We start from the raw sequence: 11,801 nt of genomic DNA, 5'->3' as shown, positions 1-11,801 counted from the left end.
CGCCCCGTCCTCGCCTCGCCGGACCTCTCCTCGGCCAACTCTAGCGAGCTCCCCGGCGAACCTCGAAGTCCGTGCCAACCGGGACCAGATCCACCAGGCCCGCCAACCAAACGCTCCCGCGTGCCTGGATCCGCTCCGTCCCGGGATCTCCTCGTCCCGGGTTGACTTCTCGCGAGGGTATAATTCTGCTAAGTCCCGATTCCCTGCAGTATTTTCATGCCCTGTTCATCATGTCATATCTCTCTGGATACTGCTTCGTTTTGTGCGTGTAATATGTCAAAATGTTCATCATGAGATGCTCTTCATTTTATTCCATTGTGCCATGTTTATTTGAGTTCATCTTGATGTCTGAATCATCGTTGCAAGAGTACTATATGATGTTAATCTGCTGAAACTGTTATAACTTGGTGATTTGTCATTTTTGTTGCATTTGATGTGTGCATCTTATGAGCTTGATGTCTACATGAGTTTTGAACTACATCATGCCATCTTTACAGAGGTGCAATCCATGTATTTTTGTGAGTCGTGTAGTGAGTGCATCAAGCTTATTAAGTAGGGTACTTGCTGTTACTGTTTTGCTAGGCTGAATCTGTTATTTCGTGATGCTATGTAAACCTACTGCTACAAGTCATTCCATGCATAATCTGGAGATTTTCACTAAGGATGTTTTATTATACATGTCATGCTCTATCCATCCATGTCCCTGGTTGCATTTATAGCCTGCTGTAGCTTGTTGTAATCTTGCTCTCAAATTGCTAAATAATGTTGCTGTCATCCTGTTAACATTAAGTTTAGTTTTACCATGAGCTTTGCTAGTGATCCATGCATCCTATGAACTTGCTCTTTCCATGCTTAGCTTTGTAAACATGTCATCTTGTTGTTGGTTACCTTTTCATGCCATGTATTGCTCTGTGGTGAGTGGTTCAAACTCACCAACATGCCTATTTATTGTTGTTCCTGCCATGTATGAATCTGTCATATCATTTGCCATGTTTGCATGGATGCTACCATATTTTTTGTTGGTCTCTGGAATTAGGTTAGTAAAGGACTTTTGTTCTATGCATTTATTAGTATCATGCCATGCCTTAATTTTCTATGATATGTTCCTGTAGCATGTTGTTTGATAGCTCTAAACATTGCAACCTGATGTTATTTCTGCTAAGTCTGAAACTGTTATTATTTGCAATCTTGCCATGTGTTTTTGAGCATGTTATAGTGATTTATGGAGATAGCTCAGTGTTCATGTTTTGTTATGCTTTACCTGTACATCATGTCCATGCCTTTTATTCTTATGTTGAGATGATATAGCATGTTGTTTTGGTGCATGCAATATGCCTAATTGCTGTTTTGGACAGCTTGTCCTTTAAACTTGTATAGTGTGTGTGTGTTGAACCGTTGCTCCGTTTCGAGTGTGCTCTATATGAAACTTGCTTGATTTTGCATGTAGCTTCATATTATCATGTTGCATCCTTGTTTTGAGGTGTTTGCTTGATGGTTGTATGCATTTTGCATCAATGCCATGTTTAACTTGTTTTGCTCATATCTTTTAGGCCGTAGCTCCGAATTAAATGAATTTTATATGTAACTTGACTAGAATTTCGTGTAGATCATCTTGGTGCATCTTAACTTGCTGTTTAACAACTTGAACATAAGGTTTATTCAGACCTGGACCAATTTCGAAATTTGCATATGAGGACTTACCGGAATTGTTATATGTTGTTTTCGGCCTCATTTAAACTTGTTTTGATGTGTTGTTCTTGTTTGAATCACTTCTTGCCATGAGTAGCCTCATCTAGACTTTGTCATGCATCATGCTTGGTTGTGCATCATGTCATGTTTATGTGTGGTGTGTTTACTATGTTGTGTGCTTCTCTCGATAGTTCCCGTTTCGTTGCGATCATGAGGATTCGTTCGTCTACGCTTGGTTCGTCTTCGTGGCTTCATCTTATTCATGGACTCGTTCTTCTTCCTAGAGGTATTTCAGGCAAGATGACCGCTACCCTAAATCTCACTACTATCATTGCTATGCTAGTTGTTTCGTTCTATCGCTATGCTGCGCTACCTATCACATGTTCTTCAAGCCTCCCAAATTTCCATGTCAGCCTCTAACCTTTTCACCCTTCCTAGCAAACCATTACCTGGCTATGTTACCGCTTTGCTCAGCCCCTCTTATAGCGTTGTTAGTTACAGGTGAAGTTGAAGATTGCTCTATGGTGAACAAGATTATGTTGGGATATCACAATATCTCTTATTTAATTAATGCATCTATATACTTGGTAAACGGTGGAAGACTCGGCCTTATGCCTGATGTTTTGTTCCACTCTTGCCGCCCTAGTTTTCGTCATATCGGTATTATGTTCCCGGATTTTGCGTCCCTAACGCGGTTGGGTGATTTATGGGATCCCTTTGACAGTTAGCTTTGAATAAAACTCCTCCAGCAAGGCCCAATCTTGGTTTTACCATTTGCCTCACCACCACCTACATTTCCCTTGGGAGTAATTAACCCAAGGGCCAGTGCTTCTCTAAGTGTTGGTCCGAACCGAGCAGCCTGCGGGGCCACCTCGGGGAAACTCGAAGTCTGGTTTTACTCGTAGCTTGACTTATCTGGTGTTGCCCTGAGAACGAGATATGTGCAGCTCCTATCGGGATTGTCGACGCATCGGGCGGCTTTGCTGGTCTTGTTTTACCATTGTCGAAATGTCTTGTAACCGGGATTCCGAGTCTGATCGGGTCTTCCTGGGTGAAGGAATATCCTTCGTTGATCGCGAGGGCTTATCATGGGCTAAGTTGGGACACCCCTGCAGGGTATAAACTTTCGAAAACCGTGCCCGCGGTTATGTGGCAGATGAGAATTTGTTAATGTCCGGTTGTAGATAACTTGACACCAGATCCGAATCAAAACGCATCAACCATGTGTGTAGCCGTGATGGTCTCTTTTCGGCGGAGTCCGGGAAGTGAACACGGTTTTTGGGTTATGTTTGACGTAAGTAGGAGTTCAAGATCACTTCTTGATCATTGTTAGCTTCACGACCGTTCCGTTTGCTCTCTTCTCGCTCTTATTTGCGTATGTTAGCCACCATATATGCTTAGTCGCTGCTGCAACCTCACCACTCCCTTCCTTTCCCTTTAAGCTTTGCTAGTCTTGATACCCATGATAATGAGATTGCTGAGTCCTCGTGGCTCACAGATTACTACAACAACAGTTGCAGGTACAGGTTATGCAATGATCATGACGCGAGAGCGATGTTACTTGTTTTGGAGTTCTTCTGCTTCTGCTTTGATCAGGGGATAGGTTCTAGATCGGCAGCCTGAGCTAGCAGGATGGATGTCGTTTGAGTTTCTGTTTGTGTTTCATTCGTAGTCAGATGATGCTCTTATGTATTGTGATGTTGTATTCGTGTGGCATTGTATGCCTCTTGTATGTATCTTCATCTATTATGTAATGTTGATGTAATGATATCCACCTTGCAAAAGCGTTTCAATATGTGGTTCTATCCTTGGTGTGACCTTCGAGTCTCTTTAGGATAGTATCGCATATTGGGTGTGACAAGTTGATATCAGAGCCTCTTTGTTTTTTTTCAGAATTTTTTGAACATAAAAATATAATTTTTTATGAAATATGAATTTCGAGTTTGGAGGACTCATTGGAGGCCGGGCTCCAAAAGGGATCTCTGTGTAAAAAAAAGCAATTATATCTCACTTACGTCTTGAGCCAAAATGAGTTAGTCGAAACAATTACACATACATAACTATAAACTCGAGTTAGCGAAGTGGCCAAATATTACTTTCTGATCCATACAAGCAACAACACTAGAACATATATATATTCCCATATCATCATTAGCTAGTACTACAACAAAACACCACCACCATACACCAGTTGAGCATGCAAATGGTACAACACCCACTATACAGGGAAACATAAGTCGGTTCAAATAATGGTGTTTCCTTCCCGCCGAGTTACCACTCATGACGGAAACAGGACCAAGCAACGGTAACATTCATACTACAGAAGCCAAGGCAGAGCTCACTGAGGCTAACACCAGCCCTCTGCGCCTTAAAAGTTGCCCTGCCACTCTCAACAACTTGTTTCTCATCAACTCGACCTGCAGTGACATAAACGTTAAGAGCCTCTACATGTCCAATAGAAACCACACGACGTGAGAGCTTGATCGCGCCATTGGCATCTATGGGCAACCCGTCATCTCCGGAATCAAGTAACTTGACTTTCAGGTCATCACGAGAACTGCTGCTGGCAGTGATCACACCTCCGAAACCGGTTGGCCAAGACCCATAAGTTATAGTTTTACAAAGATTGTAGCCTCTACGGAGCGGGTAACATGGTCAAAGGCGAGTTCCAACGTGCTGAGCCTGCTAGAGTAAAGACCGCCGAGGAAACGTCCGGTTCTGTGCAGCAAAACGAGATCGCTCAGGTCTTTATCCTCGGCTTCAGTAGCGCCCTTGACTTTCAGGGAAACCTCAACGTATGAAGGGTCCACTGACACGGCAATGGCTCGACTAGGGCCAGTCAATGCAAGATATGGATCCTGCATGAGCGGAACAACTGCGTAAGTCAGTAATTATGCTCTGTTTCGTCAATAGTAACACTGCAAACAATTGACAGAGAAGGCAACCTGGAAAGGAAAACAAAGGAGTAAGAACATACAAACCTCTTCGGTGATGGTTTGACAGTTATTTCTCGAACGGTGAAAAATAATGTTGCGCATGTGATCCAAGTTGTCACGCGCAGCAACGAGACCAAACACTTGCAGTGGCCAGCGTAAGCCCTCTTTGATTGCCGAAATCTTGACCGACATGATCTGCAGTGTCTCCATGGCCTTGGGGCTGTCATCAGGAGCAGGGTATGTGTAACGCATCGCAGGGATAGATGCTGCTTTGATCCATTAATACCAAGTTAATGAAAGAATGAAATAAGATTCTTTTTGAAAAATACAAACTTTTTGAAAAGCTATAGAGAAATTGTGGAATGGAGGCAGGGAAGAGCAAGCTCTCACTGGTTTGAAGGAAGGTACGGGAGCGACGGACGCCGCGGAAGGCGTAGAATGTGTCCCAGTAACGACGGAACTTGGAGGCGAACAGCTCCTCCTCGCACTGCGCCCACTCCGTCTCCTCCTCCTCCTCTGGCCGACTTGTCTCGCCCGCGGCTTCTCTGGCTTTAGCGGCAGCTCCTTCAGCCCTGATTCTGGCCGTCTCGGCGGCTTCCAGGGCGGCCATGGCAGCTTCTTCAGCCTCCGCGTCAGCTGCCCTCGTGGCCTGAGAGGCGTTCGCCCTGGCCGTCTTGGCTGCTTCCGCGGCCTTGGCCTTGGCGGCCTTCGCCCTCGCCCTGGATCTCTTAGTCGTAGGCATCGTCGCACTAGCTGCTTTTGAATGGAACACCCCTAAAAGAAAAGCTACTTCTTGAAACGCAGCGAGCGATTCGCAGGCCGGATCGTCGTCGGGCGAAAACAATATAATCTGACGCCGTGCATGCATGTATTTATATAGCAGTAGAAAATTCGGGACCGCTCGTGGGCTTCGTTTTAAATCCGACTCGGAAGCCGAGCGCGTAAAGAAGTCGGGGTCCGACGGGCGAGGCAAAGCGCAAAAAAACTCGAACTGCCAAAAGAAAAAGGAAAAGGAAACAAACTCCAGAACAGGAGAGCGACTAATTAATGAGCGCTCCTTTGGAAGCCTCGCAACGATCAGCGCCACTTGACGCGCTCTCAGCCATTCGCCACGAGTCGCGCTCTGGGCGCTCCCTCCGGATTTTAACTTTTTATTTTTCCGTACGCGTTTTCGGCTTTTTAAACGGTTTTTTTTTACGTTTTGGTTTTCCATCGGTCTTCCCTAGCTTTTCGACCAAAAATAAATTTTTGAAAAAAAAAATTGCGCAAAAAATGCAATTTTTTTCGCGCGAGTCATGGTTTTGTTTTCTCGAGAGGCACGGTTGTGCTTTCACGGGCCATGCCTCTTGGAAACGAAAAAAACGCGTTTTCTGTTTTTTTTCCTTTTGTGAGAGGTACGGTTGTGCTTTCGCAAGAGTCACGGCCGTGCCTATTGAAAATGGAAAAAAATGCACGGGTTCTGTTTTCTATTCTTTCACGAGAGTCACGGCCGTGCCTCCTCAGAAACGAAAAAAAAAACGTGTTTTCTATTTATTTTTCTTCCGCGAGAGGCACGATTTTGCTTCCGCGAGAGGCACGGTTGTGATTTCGTCAGAGGCACGGGCGTGCCTCTTTCGAAAAGGGAAAAAACCCGTGCTCCCGGTTCGGTTTTTCGTCCGGTTTTTTATTCGGTCTTTTTCGTGAAAAAAAAGTTCGTCAAAACCTATCAACATGGGATCTAATTTTGATGATCTCGACGCGAGGAATCCAACGGCGAAAGCGGTTCAAGATTTGGACGCACAATTTAAGAGATAAAATATTTTGAATAAATGGATCTACGTAAAAAGGGAAAACTCCCAGGTTGCGACAAGTGGCGCACATGCAACGCGCCACTTGTCGCAACCTGGGGAAGTTGGAGTGATCTCTGCAAAGAGTACTCCTTAACTAGTGATCTCGCCAGAATAGGGCCATACATCCCGAACGATCCCCTGTGTACCAGAACAGGGCCTACTGAAGCTTTAAAAAAAACCTAATAAAACAATACTTCTTGAAACACAGTTAACGACTCACATCCCGTGCGGCAACGATGACTCCAGAAGGGTGGTTTGAGCGTATGGTGCTCTTCGAAGGTTGCGCTGAGTTATGTCGGTGCAAGGCGTGCAACTTTCTCCTACAAAGCGCATTAGCAAAATCGGAGCTGCCGGTCCTCTACGTATTCGGTCGATTGTTTGGCCTGTGGCTGGTGAGGTCATTGTGTGTCGTTCGTTCGAAGGGGTCTTGACGGGTCGGCGGCGGCGAAGTCGGAGTCGCCTGCTCGGGGAGAGGTGATGATGATGACAATGCATGCAGCCTCGACGATGTTCTCTTCTCGGCGGTGTGTGTGGTCTTGTTGGTGTCCGGTCGGCCAGGTGCCCTTTTGAGGGCATGTTGTAACGGTTTTCGCCCGGGTTTTTATAATCATATGGGCAATTCTATTCTACCTTTTTTAATAAATCGGGTCCTAACGGATCGCGTTTCAAAAAAAAAAAATACCAGTGACATGAACTCGGGATCATCGGGTTGCACTGATTCAAACAAAAACAAAAGACGACGGAAACCTTATATGTACGGTTTGCCCCTAGCCAAAAAGTTTGTGCAACTGATAGAAAATATGCTCAAGTCCTTTGCAGACTATACATAAACCACGTTTACAATATTTAAATCATAGACATGTAATCGACAGGAACTTGCAGGAGAACAACACAATGATTTAAGTGATACTAGGTTTACTGATATCTCATTTGAGCTATGAGATGGAAAGTGCTTCAAAAGAAGTGGCAGATATGTGTGACATTGAGAATTAAGGGGAAGACATATTCTCCTCGCAAAAAAAAGGGGGAAAACATATTCAACAACAAATCTTATAGATCCTGGCATTCAATCTGTTCAATATATTTTCATATCAGTACCGGTGCATCAGAATTTGCCTGTCTTCGTTAGGTAGGAGACCTACATTCCAGAATTCAAGTAAAGCAATAAAGGACAATTTATAGGTATATGTACTACTTCATAACCAAAGGTAGAAAGCAGATTGCAAGCAATGGCTGTTGGACCGGGGATATGAATTTCATAATATGGCTGTGTGCATCAAGAGATGCATAGGCCGGGGGTATTTCTCCTTTTCGGAAAAAAAAAGCAATGGCTATTGGACCGCAGGTATGGATTTTAAAATTTTTAGTTAACTCGTTCAAATAAAAATAAAAAACATGACAGTTGGAATGAAGGAGCAAAATGGAGGCACAAAAATGAACCTAGCAAGGGAGAGACGATTCAGACCTGAAGATGGAAAACAAACAAGGGAGCTTGCCTAGAGCTTTGGCCTTGGATATGGCCCTGACGATTCGAGTCATGGAGATTAGAGAGTGGTGTTACCACGCCAAAAGGCCCAAAACCCAAGGCAGAGGTGGCGAGGTCCCACCCAATGACACTCCATTCCTGGTAGGACTAGGGTTCCTACCGGCTCTGCCCCTTAGGTTGTAGGGACAGAACAGCGAGGGTTGGGGCCGAGGACGGCGGCTCCGGCGTGTTGGCGCCTTCGCGAGGGAGGAGAAGGGTGGCAGCGGCTAGGGAAAGGGGCGGCTAGGGTTTCCGGCTCCTCTGGAGCCGGGCAATATGATAGAACTATCTTTATTGCTTAATCTCAAAGGGTATCTTACAATCTAATATTTATAACTTGAAAACGACTAGCCTAAAATAACTTGTGGACCAAGCCCCTAATTTACTGCCCAGCGGGCCTCCTCCGGTTATATTGTAAACCGGTCATAACATCTCTCCCCGCCTGCACAAACAGCTCGTCCTCGAGCTGAAAGTCTGGATAGTGGTGGCGGAAATCATCACGTGGCTCCCAAGTAGCCTCCTCCACCGGAAGACCCGCCCACTGGATCAAGACGAACCACACCCCGCGACGAAGTTGCGCCTTCAAAACCTTCTCTGGCTCCGGAAGAAGACGTCCGTTGGCGGTCGGAGGAAGCGCGGGTGGAGCCGCCGGTGGCTCTCCACAAAAAGGCTTGAGCAGCCCCACATGAAACACATCGTGGATGCGAGTGCTGGCCGGAAGCTGAAGGCGATAGGCCACCTGCCCGATGCGCTCCAAGATGGCGAAGGGTCCCGCGTAGCGAGGACCGAGCTTGCGCTTCGCGCGCAGGTTGAGTGACTGCGTAGAGCGGTGGAGAAGACGCAGCCACACCCAATCGCCCACCGCGAACTCCACCTCGCGATGGTGGTCGTTGTATTAATGCTTCGCCAACTGCTGAGCCTGAAGGAGACGCTGACGGACCTCAACAAGCATCTCGTCACGGGTGCGAATAAGGTCGCCTGCGGCCTCCATCCGAGCCGTAGCCGGGTCCACGGCAAGATAGGCGGAGGTGGTCGCCCGTAAACCACCTCAAATGGTGTCGCACGCATGGCGGAGTGGTAGGATGTGTTGTAGCAGTACTCCGCCCATGCGAGCCAATCCACCCAAGCGCGAGGCCGATCACCTCTAACAGTGTAAATACATGGCAATCACCTTGTTAACCACCTCAGATTGGCCGTCCGTCTGGGGGTGGAAGGCCGTGCTAAAGCGGAGCTTTACTCCCGCCATCCTGAAGAGGTCGCGCCAGACATGGCCCGTGAACACCGTGTCGCGATCACTGACGATCGAAGAAGGGAACCCGTGCAGACGGACAATACCGTCGAAGAAGGCACGGGTCACGGACGCGGCAGTGTAGAGATGCCCCAGCGCGATGAAGTGAGCATACTTAGAAAAGCGGTCGACCACCGTGAGAATGACCGACTTGCCTCCCACCTTGGCAAGCCCCTCGATGAAGTCCATGGAGATATCGGCCCAGACCTGAGACGGCACATCCAGGGGCTGAAGAAGACCAGCTGGTCGTAGCGTCTCCGTCTTGTTGCGCTGGCATGTCGCACAAGAGCGCACCCAATCGCGAACCAGGGCACGATCACCAAGAATGTAGAAGTCGGCGAGGAGATGATGGAGGGTTTTCTGCACACCCTCATGGCCAGCTGAGTGGGCTAGCAGCAAGAACTGGTGACGGAGATCATCATGTGCTGGCATGAAGACATGACGCCCATGGACGAGCAGACCGTCGGAGAGGCGCCAGGGCTCTTCCAGGTCGCCGGCCGCGAGCTGCTGCTGTAGGAGAACCGCGTTGGCTGCGGTCGCCGTGGCCCGGCGAATGTCGTCGAAGAGGCCGAAAGTCGGCCCGGAGCGGATGCAGAGCGCCGTCCCCTCGGAGTTGCCGGTGACGGAGTCGAGGTCGGCATCGCGGCGGGATAAAGCATCAGCCACGGTGTTAAGACGACCAAGGCAGTACTCGACGGAGAAATCGAAGCCGAAGTGCATGCTAATCCACTGGTGCTGTGGCACAGTCGAGAGCCTCTGATCCAGCAAGAACTTTAGGCTGTAGTGGTCTGTGTGAATCTGGAAAGATCGGCCCCACAGATAGGGCCGCCAATGGCGCACTACCTGCACCAAGCCAATGAGCTCCCGCTCGTACGCCGCGAGCTTGAGATGGCGTGGGGCGAAAGGCCGGCTGAAGAAGGCGAGAGGATCATCGCCCTGATGGAGCACGACGTCGAACCCCACACCCGAGGCGTCACAGTCCACCACGAACGGGCGGTCGTAGTCCGGCATCTGAAGAACGGGCCCTGTCGTGAGGGCCCCCTTGAGGGCCTCGAAAGCTATCGTCGCCTCCTCGTCCTAGGCGAAGGCGTCGCGGCGCAACAACCGCGTGAGTGGCGAAACGATGACGCCGAACTCCTAGATGAACTTCCGGTAGTATCCCGCAAGGCCGTGAAACCCACGAAGGACCCGCGGAGACTGGGGCGTCGGCCAGGCAGCGACGGCGGCCACCTTGTCTGCGTCCATAGCGACCCCGGCGGCCGAGATGACGTGGCCGAGGTAGGCCACCTAAGGCGTCCCGAATGAGCACTTCGAGCACTTAAGATGAAGATGGTGCACCCGAAGCTCGTTGAAGACGATGGCGACGTGTTGTAGGTGCTCTGCCCAAGACGCACTGTAGATCAGAATATCATCAAAGAAAACGAGCACAAAACGACGTAAGTAGGGCCGGAGGACGTCGTTCATCAGAGCTTGGAAGGTCATCGGTGCGTTGGTGAGGCCAAAGGGCATCACCAAGAACTCGAAGTGGCCGTGGTGAGTCCGAAACGCCGTCTTGGCGATGTCATCCGGGTGCATGCGCACCTGGTGGTACCCGGACCAGAGGTCGAGCTTGGTGAAGAAGCACGCCCCGTGTAGCTCATTGAGGAGCTCGTCGACCACCGAAATAGGGAACTTGTCCTTAAGTGTGACAGCATTAAGGGCACGGTAGTTGATGCAGAAATGCCAGGTGCTGTCTGACTTGCGGACGAGAAGCACCGGCGCTGTAAACGGCGAGGTGGAGAGCCAGATGATGCCTGCCGCGAGCATGAGCGCACACTGCCGCTCCAACTCATCCTTCTGCAACTGCGGATAGCGGTAAGGGCGGACCGCCACAGGGCGGAGCCTGGCAGAAGATGTATATGGTGATCATACGTGCGGGCGGGCGGCAGCCCCTGTGGCTCGGTGAAGATGTCATCGTGCTGCTGTAGGAGGCTCTCCAGGAGTGGGTGCTCGGCCGTGGCGATGGTCGTGGCCAGCTGGAGTGGTGGTGTGGGTGCGGCACCCCCAATGCCGTCCCACCGAATGCGGCGGCCCAACCGCCAGAAGGTCATCGTCAGCGCGTCGAAATCCCAGAGAATAGGACCAAGAGTGCGCAAGAAGTCGATGCCAAGGATGAAGTCGAGGCAGCCCAAGTCGATGCCGGCGCAGGTGATGGTGAAGCGCTCGTCGCCGATAGTGATGGGCACGTCGCGGGCGAGCCCGTGGCAGTGGAGACGGTCGCCATTAGCGACTGTGACGCGCAACTGCTCCCCGCCGGTTGGCTGTAGTGCAAGGCGCCGCATGGTGGTCTCCGACAGGAAATTATGCATGGACCATGTGTCCACGAGGGCCACCAGGTGCTCGCCCTGGATCATGACCGGTAAGAGCATAGTCCGTTCATCACGGATGCTGGCCAGCGCGTGAAGGGATACCACGAGGGCGGTGGCCGGGGCGGGCGCGGGTGCCGCTGCGGGCTCCGCAAGGGCTGGGGCGCCGAGGCCATCCTCTGGGGTGGC

At 49.6% G+C, this 11,801-nt stretch overlaps 1 pseudogene; it reads right to left on the bottom strand.

The window, feature by feature from the left end:
* Positions 1–3,960: 3,960 nt before the first annotated feature.
* On the bottom strand, positions 3,961–5,367 carry LOC119338714 (annotated as a pseudogene).
* Positions 5,368–11,801: the final 6,434 nt, after the last annotated feature.

The sequence above is a fragment of the Triticum dicoccoides genome, chromosome 7B (genome assembly GCF_002162155.2).
Source record: "Triticum dicoccoides isolate Atlit2015 ecotype Zavitan chromosome 7B, WEW_v2.0, whole genome shotgun sequence".
Taxonomy (NCBI): Eukaryota; Viridiplantae; Streptophyta; class Magnoliopsida; order Poales; family Poaceae; genus Triticum; species Triticum dicoccoides.
This window is presented reverse-complemented; position numbering and strand designations above follow the sequence as displayed.